At 41.3% G+C, this 12,685-nt stretch overlaps 1 protein-coding gene across 4 annotated transcripts in view; it reads right to left on the reverse strand.

Moving 5' to 3' along the window:
- Positions 1–12,685, reverse strand: part of RARB (retinoic acid receptor beta) — a 320,609-nt gene that overhangs the window by 84,432 nt on the left and 223,492 nt on the right. The window contains exon 1 of one of the 4 annotated variants that reach the window (XM_018075374.2): positions 9,788–9,803. The exons of the other annotated variants lie outside the window; for them this stretch is intronic. The gene's annotated coding sequence lies outside the window, so the exon portion shown is untranslated. Of the gene's footprint in view, positions 1–9,787; positions 9,804–12,685 lie in introns of those variants that run through there. 4 annotated transcript variants of the gene reach the window in all.

Here is a 12,685-nt window from a genome sequence, read left to right on the forward strand (position 1 = left end):
GTTCATTGTGCTGAACCTGCAGCGCAGTGGCATAAACTTTTACTAGTATATCATAGAAGTATTGGTACATAAATACACTAAAGACTCACTCATACAACTGCTCTGTGTCTGAAACTCTTATTAAAATCAAGGGTGGAGGGCTGAGTGCTTCACTAGATAAGGCTGTAAAAGACAAAGATGTACTTAATTTGTCATTTCATTGTTCAAAGATGCTTGCTAAAAATACAATGCGAGCCTAGAGAAAAACATTATGGTTCAATGGAAAGAGATTCTCCAAACCATTAAAAGAAACTAAGCGGTGCTAAAAAATCTCTTTGTTGTGAGACATTTTTCTGCTCTTTTTCTTAGGGGATGCACTTAGAGGGTAAAATGTAAGTCACTGAAAGTGCATAGAACGGAAATCCCTTCAAAATATGGATGGACTTTAACATCATGTCCTTAGCAGTGAAGATCCAGAGTACTCTCAGAATTTATAAATACTCATTCAAGCTTTAACCTATTAAACCTATACAAGTGTCACTTGCATGTGTATATTTAACTTACGAAGTTTTATAATATTCAGTTTACATATGGTATAAGCAGGGGAAAGAAAAATCACCTTGTCCAAGGGGAATAGAAGGTATATTATATACTCTATGTCTAGGATTCTTTAAAGCAGACTTGCTGGATTATATTTCCATCTCTCTTAACAAAAGTATTTGAAGAAACTGTAAGGCTCACATGGAACACTAAAAGAAAGTGGGGTCAGTTATATAAGGGCTAGCATTAGTTTGTTAAAAGTTTTTTTCCTACTCACTCCCAAGTAAAGGGACAAAGAAGTGAACATTGTGGGAATGTGTTTCTAAACCACATGATATCCTTATCAGATTGTCATGTACAAGGGAGGTTCTCACACAGGGACCCCATGCTGGTGAGCTGCCCTGTCACATGATGCAAGTTCTACGCTCCTATTCAGATTACTAAAATGAGCTGAAGAAAGCTAGATTTCCCCCTCCTCCCTCCCTCCTCCCCAAAATAAGCAAAATGCACAGTGACCAAAGTCATATTAATTCACTGCCACTGGGAAAACAATCCTGAGCAGCTGCTAACGATAAGTGAGTATATGAAGAAGATAATCTAGCTATTAAAATCTATACCACAATTAATATGTGATGAGCAGACTTTAATGCATGGAAGCAAACAGAGAATTGGAGAAACCTGTGAATCAGACAAAATAAAGGGAAAAAAACCTTGGCTGACTTGCAAATTTATAGAAAGAGAGTAAAATGTTTTTATAAACAAGTCCTACTTTGTCCTATGTCTCTATTTTCACTGTTGATGTTGTGAACTCTGTCACTGAATTACTTTTCATTTAGTTTGGAGGAAGTGGAACAGTCCTGTAAACATTTTTAATAATTAAATGAAGGTTCTAAATAGTAATTGGTCATTCAAATACATGGCTTGTTTTAAAAAGTGCTGAGGGAGCTCCTAGATGCTCAGCATATTTGGAAATGAAGCCATGAAATGTGGATTTAGGATGCTAACTTTAGGCTACTGTTTCTGACATTCTTAACTTTTGAAACACATTTGCTCACGCAATGACAAATTAGTAAAATCCTAGACCTTAGATTATTTTTAAAAAGTTTAAAATCCACATTTTTGGATGTAAGTTGTTTACAGATTACAATTAGGAGGAACAGCTAAGATTACTCTGACCAAAAAACTGCACAGAATCATTTCCACATGATACCAGTTTGTTTATTTTATACCTAGAATATGGTTCTCATAAAAAGGCGGCAGCAGTAGACGAAAGACATTACTCTTGGTTTGCCTGCTAGAAAATTCAGCGTTGTTACCCTCCTGCCTATATTTTTTCCTGCAGCACCGACAAAATTATTATTCTGTTAGTTTAAAATAGTTTTGAGCATTTTGTGGCTTGTATTTCTGTGGTTCCATTTGGTTTGAAAGGGCTTGGATTTCAGCAAGAAGTGGCATGGGTCACAGTGCATGGGGACAGACTTCATGCACGTGAGCAAAGGTCAAAATCAATCATAGCTTTGTATTTCCAGGCCTATTACTTTTGGCAGTTTACCCTGCCAGAAGGGGCTAAAATATTTGCCTCCCAAAAGGAGTAAACATCAATAGGAGCGGGAATATAATCAGATTCTCAACCACTCAGCAATGAGAAATGAGGGAAAAGGATCCCCTCCTCTCTGTAGCCACTAAGCCATTTAAACATTAGATATAACATTTTCAGCAAAAAGTTGAAAGATTTCACAGCACAGTGACTTGAAAAGGACAATAGGCCTATTTAGGCAATTATATTATGCAGGCTTTGTTATTAGGCAGCCCTGCTCAGTCCCAGAAAGTCTGGATAATCAAAAGTGTCCAAGTACAGGAAGGGGAAAAGTACAACCCCACCCTCCCACACAGCCGCTGCCAGGACCTCTGGATTTGAAGGGTAAAGTCTATTTACCGAAGTTCCTTGGCCATTTTATACATCAACTGATATCCTTCCTCATGGGGCTGCGTGCTACAGCCTAGCAGAGCTCTGGAAAGCCCTCTGAAACCACAACTAATTTGGCCCCAGTCGCCCGCCCCTGTAAATTCACTGCTGAGAGGCTGCTGCCAGCCCCCTAGGCAGAAACTGTGAAGGGAGAGGGAAGTTCCCCCCCGGCTCGCACGCATACCAGTGCCGGTCCCCACGGCCAAACAGATCTGGAAACTCATCGCAGCTGTGCTCTGCTTCTGAGGTCTCAATAGGATGGGGCATAGCGCGGCCGGACCGCGGCAGACAGCAGTCCTTCTGAGCACAATGTCCCTTTCACAACCCCACTCCCAAATCTAAATGCTGGCTGTGTAACACAGCCGCACTTCATCGGCTGCGTAAAGGGCGGTATATAAATTAGACCTGAGCAAAACCAGTCTTTTGGCGTGTTTAGGGGAGGTGGAACCACAATCTGCCGACCAGGGCGCCTCACTCCCCGTGCGCCCCTGAGCAAAGCCCCTCACCTTGGCTGGGCTGCAGTGTGCAAAGCTGGTGTGACGCACACATGGTTAACAAAAACAGCTCAGCAGTAAGTGGGGATTTAACTGGATGTGAGGATGACTAACTTCGCTGTTTGAAACACTATCTCGGTCTTTCAACTCCTTAACTCACCCTCTTCAAGGCATCGCCTCACCAGCCTGGCTTTGTTCTTACAAGTTGCACCTTTGCTGCACAGACTCATTAGGCAAGCAGGGAGTCACCCAAAGATACATTGCTTTTCCTCCAAGCTTATCCCACCCTGACTTCAGCAGCGAACGCCTCTCATCATTTTTGTCTGCAGGAGTTTTTGACAGCGGTGCGTGTCCATTAGAGTTTTCCTGTGCCAGCAGACGAATCAGGCTAACTGCATTAGAATCTATGTAGAGAATAGTTTCCTCCTTTCAATTAATTTGGAAGAAAAATATCCCCATGCAATTTTTTTTTATGTAGTGGATCAGAAACAAACATTTTTTAATAACATATTTCAGGGCATTAAACTAGAAGTATAAAAATTTAAACAAAGACTGTATCCCTAAGCAAATCAATCCTAGCAATTTAGCTGTAAAGTTTATAGATGAACTTTAAAGAAAATAACCTGGTTCAAACAGATCTTGCCTTCTGGGCACTAGCAAACACACCTGCAGCAATTTGATACTTGGGAATGCAGATTACAAGTCCTTCACTTCAAAATGTTTGTTTTTAAATTCAGAAAGATGAAAGAAAATAAAGTAGTGAGCTTTTTTTTTTTTTGTTGAGCACAGATGTTTCCAGCGCTTGCAGGGAATGAGAACCTGACCCAAACATTGCAATAATCCAGAATTCTGAAGGAAAACATACACCTTCTGGAGTCCCATCTTCATGAACTTTCTAGAAGTTAACATCCGCTAGCTCCTCTCCAGGCAAACACTTCCTACCAAACTGAAATAAGAACTGCATACTACACGAGCCTCAACATCCCAATGTGTTCTGCTGCCATATCCATAACTTTTGCCTTCATCAAATTTTTCATGCTTCTAACCCTAAGGAAATGCAGTAGGCAGTAGTCTTCTACTTGATATAATTAGCTGAAACACTACATAATGACAAACAAACTTACTCTTGTTTTGGGCCTGCTCATTTGGTTTTTTGCCTGTTTAATTAATGAAGACTAATGAAGACTTTTTTAATAGGCTTTTCCAAGGTCATATCGCTATTCTTTGCAGCTCCTCTCTCAGGACCTGTCCTGTTCCCACTTCTGCAGTATTTAGTTAGCTCATGTTTCACCAAAAGTTACTGGTTTTCTCTCGGTGTTTGTTGCCGCTGCACTACAAGGGAGCAGAAAATTCTGCCTTACTTAAGAAACTATAGATTATTCATTCTTGCAATCTCAATTCTTTTGTTCTTTTAAGAACCCTCCTCGTCTAATTTGATTATACTGACCTGATTTTTATCTTATGACAAAAGGAGTGAGAATGAATTATGATTAAAATTGCAGTTGGTTCTACTCTCATTTCTGAGTCCATAATTTTCTTTGCAAACAAATAATTTCATTTTAAATCTCCTAACTAATATCACATCAAACATCAACATATATGAGTGCAAAATTAGGGGCGATTTCTGCGTGTTTGTAAAACATCGCACAATACTCAGTGGTTAACGGTTGCACTGCAAACCCATGGCAGATTTTTCCTCCCACAGGGGAGAGGAAAAAAATACCACACAAGTTAAGGTCATGTTTGGGTTGTGCCTTATCCTCTATTTTTACTTTGCAGACCCTCGTGGACTAGAAAATTCATGATGCTGCAGGAGTGCGCTAGCTTAGTGAGTCGTAATAGGATTAACGTACTGAAGATGTGCTGAAGTTGGAGACCTACAGCATTCTGCCCTAAACCCTGCAATGGCCAATTTTGCCAGCGTTTCAGTTGAAACCCTGATGCTGTCTGGGATTGTTACTGGCCTGCTCTGAGTCTGCACTATCCATGTACTATTCCCTCAACAGCCATTTATGTTTTACTCTACAATCACGTCTCTATCAAAGCAATATTTCCAAGGCCTAAAGCAAGGGCTGCAGGTGTACTGCTTTTTTTTTTGCAGAACCAAAAATAAAACAACAAAGTAGACCAAAAACCCCCTATCTATCACACATCTAACAATTACAAAACTTGGCTATTATTACATTCCATTAAATCACAGAGATTTTCTTAAAAAAGGAGAATCAGGAAATGCTTGAGTTAGAATTAAACTTTGCTATCTTTGTATTTATAAGCACTGGAGCAACCTTTAAATTATTAAAAGCTTTCTGGACCACAAAAAATCTGGTTTTGTCATTATTTTCATGAGATGCCGGATAAAAATCTTACACTTTGAGAGAATTTTGGTATTTTAAAATCTATTTATATATTTACTCATATGCATAAGCTGCTTACACTTTCTTCAAAACTGAAAACAAAATTTGCTCTAGTAATCAAACAGTAATCTTAATTTGGACCCTAACTAAATTGTTTTTCCATGTTTCTATACATTAACTTTCACAATTCAAATTACAGCCATCGTATTATGATTCAGGTTCCAGCCCAATTTTAAACTCCCATGCAGCGAAGATTAATCCTATTGCTTACAAAGTTACAAGACTGGATTCCTGAATGCATTTTCCTGTATTTTTAGTTATTCTTGTTAATATGAGTTTCTTTGATTAGCTAAACTTTGCTGTTATCTACACTTGTCTCTTATCACAGGCCCTAGGCAAATGACATATTTACCACTCATTCCATTCTGATAAGGGTAATCCTGTGTTTAACTTGCCCAAGAACAAACGCCATATATTTTGTTTTTAAGAATCCTGCTTCTAGGTATTAACAACATACAAAAGAATGAGCAGGACGTTTTAAAACCAGAAGTTACTTAAAGAATATTTTGTGAGTGTAAGCTTTTAACGACAGTATATGCCTCCTACTCCAGCAAAGTTTATTTAATTCCAAGTTTCCGCAATATCACCGCTGAAGTTATACTAAAGTTTAAACCATGAAAGGAGGAAAACACATTTTTAGTAAAACATCTGGTTTGGATTTTTGTTTTTGCTAACTGAAGCTCTCCTGTAGCTAGTAACATTATTTTGAAGTAAAAGTTTTGTTTCATAATTTATTTGAAGCATTTTGAAAACAGCGCAAAGAAAATAAATATCCCGTGCTGAACTTCACAGTCTCCTTTTAATTGTAAAGATACCAAATCATTTGCAGTGTTGTAGGCTGGTAGTCACCGTTCTTTACAATTCTGTTTTCACTACTCAACCCACACAAAAGTCATATGGTGACTGAAAACTTTTGAGCAGAGTGAAACACATTATTTCACCAAACAGTTTTACATTTATTTTTCAATTCCTCCCTCCACCCCTCAGAGATATTGAAGGGAGAACTCTTCTAATTCCTAGTTAACTTTTTAACATACTGCGAAACGAAAATTTAAAACAGATTGATACAGTTAATGGCATACTGAAGTGCCCGAGAGCGTGCTAAAAACATTTTGATAGATAGCCAAGTCATTTATCTAAATCACCGTCAGAGCAGTGAAGCATCCTGCAAGTTTTTATGCAGAGTATAAGCTAATGTTTTCTGGCACTTTTTGTCATTTCTCAAACTTGAAACTGGGGTGTTAAAATACTGCTATTGTTTACCATCTATATATTTCAGCAACAAATCAAGGCCTTATAAAATAATAGTACATTTTCAGAAGTGTCATACCACTAACTCTCACTCCTCTGTTAGCAGTGCAACGCTGTCTGCATTTCAAGGTATAGAAATAATTGATGGTTAAACTCAAAGGGTGTTCACAGTAAGTAGTTTTCTAGCAAAACAGCAACTTCTTAGAGCAACAAAGTGAAGAAGAAAGGTGGCAGCAAGGTCAGTACAAAGAAATATTGCCTTTTCTTCGGAAACTTAAAACTTCTGTCTGATTTTTGGAATGGCACCTACCCACTGCAATTCCACATCTTTGCAAGAACTGTAGAGAGCAGTATTTTAATTGCTTGGCTGCTCTGCTAAAATGCACTTCAAGACAACATGCATCCTGATTATCAAACGTGCTACAAAATTAGATTAAGGAGAAAAAAAAAGAGCTATCACAGAGACGTTATGTAAATTCATCCTTCACTGGCTGGAGTTTTGCAAGTATTTGCTGTATTACATTACAATTTTATGTGTTCCTGTTTGGCTCCACAACTGTTCTTAGGATCAATGTGCCACATGAGAAGGGATAAACAGAAAGAAGTCCGGTGCTTCTTTCCTTTTTCCTTTCTTGCCAAATGGATAAAAAAAGCTTGCAAACCACATTTTGCACAAAAACTCACCCCACCCCTCATTACCTCTGCACTTAATTACGAGTCTCTCTTTTTAAAATACATACAAATAAATAAATAAATGAAATAATAATAACAACAATAATAATTATAGTAATTGCTTTAAAGTGGAAAAATAACAGTTGGGACCTACATTGAGCACTGTGCCGGTGTTGCCACTCTGTTTGTGCCAATCCACTGAAGCATGCTTTGAGAGCCTTCTCCTGGAGCATGCAGGAAGACGGACTCGCAGTGTAGAAATCCAGCATCTGAGCAGGGCTCACTGCTAGAACGTCCATACAGTCAAACATGATTCCCCTTGCACAGAATGCCTGCAAAAGTGCTTTCCTCTAGGTGTGGAGGAAAATGGCACATAAAAGTACACCCAACTCCATCAAACTCTGCCCCTTTTTTGGCACGTAGGCTGTTGGTCTTTTTCCCAGACCAGAATCATGAATTATGACAGACAACACAGCTAAAAGCCTGTAATTGATCCAAATGATCATTTACCATTTTCCAGGCTGCCCAGCCAATCCAGCAAGATGGGGGGATGCGAGCCGCATTCCAAGTTTTAGCTACCACCAATTTCCCCCAAAATTTCTTGAGAGTCAGTCCAGCTCCTGCGGCAATCGCCGGGTGCGTGCCGCGTCCCACGCCGTGCCAATCGCCCACCTCCCCGGGATAAAACAGCTCCGGTAGAGGCTCGGGATCCCCCTCGGCCGTGAATAGATGCTTCTGCCTCTGAACAGCTCACTTCCTACTACTTGTGTCACAGGGAATGAAAGATTGAATTGCCTAATATATGCGAGTGAACTTTCCGTGAACCCTTCCCAGGCTGCTAACCTTCAAATGACCCAAGCGGTCTGACATCACCAGCTCCCAGGATTCTCACACGCCTTCACAACTCCCAGCAGCCCTGCAAAAAAAGCAGGCAGGCAGGCAGGCAGGCAGGCGGGCAGGCAAAGGCGAGCCCCAGCTCTGCCGGAGTCGCCCCGCTGCCGCCGAGCGGGCGGGTGTGGACGGGGAGCCCAACTTCCCAAAAGACCCAAAATAATAAAGGAATTAAAAAAAAAAACAAAAAAACAACAAAACAAAAACACACAACAGTGAGGAGAAGGGGAACGGAGTGGGAAACAAACAGCGATGTTTTCAGCAGTTGTAGGGAAGGGAGGATTTTTGAATTCCAGTTCGATTTTCTAAAACTTCTGTACCTCCCCCCCCACATTCCTTTCCTCCCCGGAGAGGCCAAGACCGAGGCGCAGGCGCTGCCGCTGTTCCACAGCCAGGGACACGGGCTTCGCCCCGGCTTCTGGGGCGGCGGGTCCGGGCTCGGAGCAGCTTCATCCCAGCGCTGCCCCGGCACACGCCAGCAGGGACCCCGCTCAATGCCACCCGCAGGGACCCCGTTCAATACCACTCGCAGAGACGATGGCCGGTTCCGGCCCCACTCCCAGCGGGGAATCTCAGGGGCCCGTCCCTCCTGAGGCGTGGGGGAGTCAGGCCCCATCTCTCCTCACCATCCCTCCCTCACGCTGGCTTCTAAATCACCCAGCACTCCCCGGCTTCCCCGATGGGCCGGATTTGGCAGTGCCTGGGAGGGCTTGTCCCCACCACTGAGCCTAGGGCAGGAGGCAGCCACGCATCGCCTCTTCTCCCTCCTCAGCCCCGCCGCCGGGTCCTGCCTGTCTCTGATTAGCAGAGAGGGGCTGCGGCCGCTCCCGTGGCCCCGGAGGGGCTGTATCAGCTTTCAGAGGGCTAATGAGCCCCAGCTCTCCGGGAGGGGACAAAGGCCACGAGCTAATCCATGGGGAACAGAACCCAGCCCATGGTGCCGAGCAGGGACACTGTGGCTGCCCCCTCCCAGCCACCCCTTCACAGCCGTTCTAGAGTCAAGGGGCTGCTCCCACCCACCAAGGTCTCTATGAAAACACAGTGGTGGCAGCTCTCCCTCGTGGCAGGAGTAGGTGTCAAAGCCTTCACAGGTGTGTGGCCAGGATGCCACAGCCAGCCCTGGGCTGACCCACCATTTGCAGCAGGCCAGCAGAGCTCTGTGTTTTTTAGGTAAATAACTACCTTCTGCAAAGTCTTGCTCATTGAGAAAGACTCCATCGAGGCTTCCAACAGTCCTCATTCCTATGGACAATTTAAAAATGAAAAGCAACAGCCTGGAAACACTCCCGTTGCCCCAGTGGAAAGAACATGAGCTCAATAACCACATACATGCTACCATTTTAAATGAATGAGCCAAGCCACTTCAGCCCCAGCAGAATGAGCATCACCCAGGAGCAAGGCACAGAGGAGCCTTGCTTCCCACTCCAAGGAAGCTCAGATTCAGAAACTGGAAAGCGAAAAGCTTGATTGTTGCCTGTTTCTTGCAAAGCCCAACAAGGGGGTCGGGCAGAGAAGGGGACACTGTGCGCAGGCATGGCGCACCACTGGCAACCGTAAAGAAATGCTGGAGAGAGACTCACCCTGGGACCTGCGCAGCCACTTTAATGGATGTGGTGTCCCCTCTCCACAAAAAGTCCTTTGATGAACCGAAAGCTCTCTGACAATGCCTGCAGATTGTATTAACAAAACTTTTCACACAGGTTCAAGAATTAAAAAAAAACCAAACCAACTCACAAAACAAAACCCCCCACACAGCACACACACTTGTTCCCTGAAACTGATACACCCACGTTGAAAACTAGAGGCCAGCAAAAAGAGCTGCTGCAATCTGGAAGCGAATCCTTTTGAAGAGATAAAAACAAAAGCTTTTCTTAGCCTCCTTTCCCTCGACGGGAGAGTTGTGGTTGTCCGTGCAGCATGCAGCCTCTCTCCCGTCTTTTCTTCAGGCAGGAAGAGTTACAAATGCTAGAGTTTAACAGCTTCTTTTTAAGGACTTTTTAAGGACTTTCTCAGCCCTTTGGGGTGTTGTCCCCTAGCCTGTACCCCTCCAGCTAAAGAAGCCTCTGACACTCTCTAATCCAAAATTTATGGACAGCATACGCTTACCAAAAAAACTATCCTTCAGGGAAGGCTTGTTTAAACCACTTCAGCACAGCAAACAGTGTTTGTTGTATTAAAAAGGCAAGTGGAAAAGCGGCTAAATTTCTGTTTATATCTCAGCTGGCTATATTGCTACAATTTTGTTTTGAATAGCAAAGCTAAATTAAAAGACAGTATTTTCTAACCAGAGGACACAGGACACACGAGAAGTTTGGAATATGTAATGTGTCACCACAAAAATAACTGGAAAGGATGACATAAAACACAGTATGTTTTGTCAGTCTCCAATTTAGGGAGAAAACAGCTTTTTGTGTGGACCAAGGTTCTTGGAACAATTTAAGCTTATGCCAAGAAAAACATGTTGCCCATGTGAGTTAAAGTAAACAAAATCAGACAAACAGAAACATACAGTTATGTTTTTTTCTATTAGCAGTCTTAGAATGCTGTATTCAAAAATAAAACCTGTTGGTTATACTCAAAACATAGACTGGCAACTTCTGAAAGTAAATGTCGGGAAGTCACGCTTTACTGTGTATGAACTGAAAAAAGATTACTTTTTCTCACTGTATCTAAATGAGCCAGGTAGCTCATGCTTTATTACAAATAATAGTTGCACTAATTTTTATACTTGTTACTAAAACCACATGTAATTAACAAATTCCTCAAACAGCCCAATGGTTTGCTCTCATATTATTTCTACAACACAGTAATCTATGCATCTCATATTTCACTTTGAAATAGTATGATACTCATTTTTCTTAAACAGAGTATCAGGAAAAAATCATAAAATGGGGGGTATTTTCTAATCTAGATCAGAACTAACCATAATTATTGTGATAACTAATAGCCCTCTAAGTCAAATGTAATGAAACTTTAAGTATTGCCACATATTTTAAATGCCTACCCAGCTCCCATAGAGGTGCAAGGAGGCAAAGGAGGCAACAACTCTCCAATATCTTCCACTTTATCCATGCAAAGAAATTGTGACTTCAGATCATTGCTTTGATCTGTTTTCTCTCAGACTGTGATAGCAGAAACTTTACAATAAACATATTCTTAGCTATAAGTAAAATAAAAAGCTCAAGCTCAAGTCAGAAATCTATTTCCTTTGGTGTTACTGTATATTTGTCAGTGTGACATAGCACATTTGAAACCCATAATCATAAAACAAAAATTTACAGCCAAGGTTTAGGGTCTACATCTGTTTCTCTGGTTTTTGTATTACAATTACCCACTGGACAATTCAGAAAGCAGCACTATGAATCATGTACTGCACACATGGTTGTGCTGGTCACTTTTTCGTTAGTACAAGAGGCTGAGGATGCCATAATATGGTTCAACAAGAGAGAGAGAGCATTAACTAGAATTAGGATGAGTACACCAGGTTCTCTAATAAAAATTACTTTACTAGAAGCAACAGAGTACTTGAACATTACAGGCATATTTATAGGTTGGAAAAATTAAAAAATACATGCAAAAATTCTCCCAATAGAAGTACCTCAGGGGAGGCAGCCTTTTTTTTTCCTTTGCATCCATTTTACTATTAATCAAATGTAGCACTCTCTTGAAACAGTTTTGACAGCAGAGTAAATGGTTACTAGTGAATGATGTGTGTGTTTAAGCAGTGAAAGCAGAGACAAAGTGATGTTTTCTTCTACTCCCTAGGCAAGAACTGACACTAAGCTTGCTGCCTCAGCTTTGATACTCACAGATTCCTTTGTGTCAGTTGCTGGGAGAATCACTGGCAGTTCACTAACCCTGCCTCACACATGGGCTTTGATTTTTACCTCTTCATTGACGATAGATGTTAATATGAAACAGTATTTGTCTGCTTTGATGGTTGTTTTTTTTTTTTCTCCTCCCAAACTGGTGATACAAGGATACAAGGTTTCAAATCTGAAAACTTGAATTCCCCCTTCACTACATGTAGTTTTTAGTGTTAAAGGATGTTTTCCTCGTGTCTCAAGCACAGGAATGATGCCAAAGATTATGGGGAAGAAAATCACTAGGTCACAAGAGAATGGCTGAATATTTAAAACTCTAAGGTAGGCCTAGTAAATGAGTATCAATCTTGAGCAAGAATCACCCTGAAGAAAATAAAACAGTAAAATTACTGGCATGAAATGGTGCAAATGACTCGGAAAAACATGAAATACAGTGAAATTAAGTCAAAAAGGGGTTTCTTCTGACTGCTATATACTACTATACACAGCTTGCAATGACCAAAACAGGAATTTGCACATAACAGGAAGAATTACTTCAGGCCTGAAATATAACAGCAACTGGCAAAAGACTATTCAGTACAGAGCAGTATTTTATTTTAGATGGGAAAAGCAGCTCCAGACCAGAACTTGGGCATGCAAGCAGTCTGCGAATCA

The sequence above is a fragment of the Manacus vitellinus genome, unplaced genomic scaffold (genome assembly GCF_001715985.3).
Source record: "Manacus vitellinus isolate BGI_N305 unplaced genomic scaffold, ASM171598v3 scaffold_3_pilon, whole genome shotgun sequence".
NCBI lineage: Eukaryota > Metazoa > Chordata > Aves > Passeriformes > Pipridae > Manacus > Manacus vitellinus.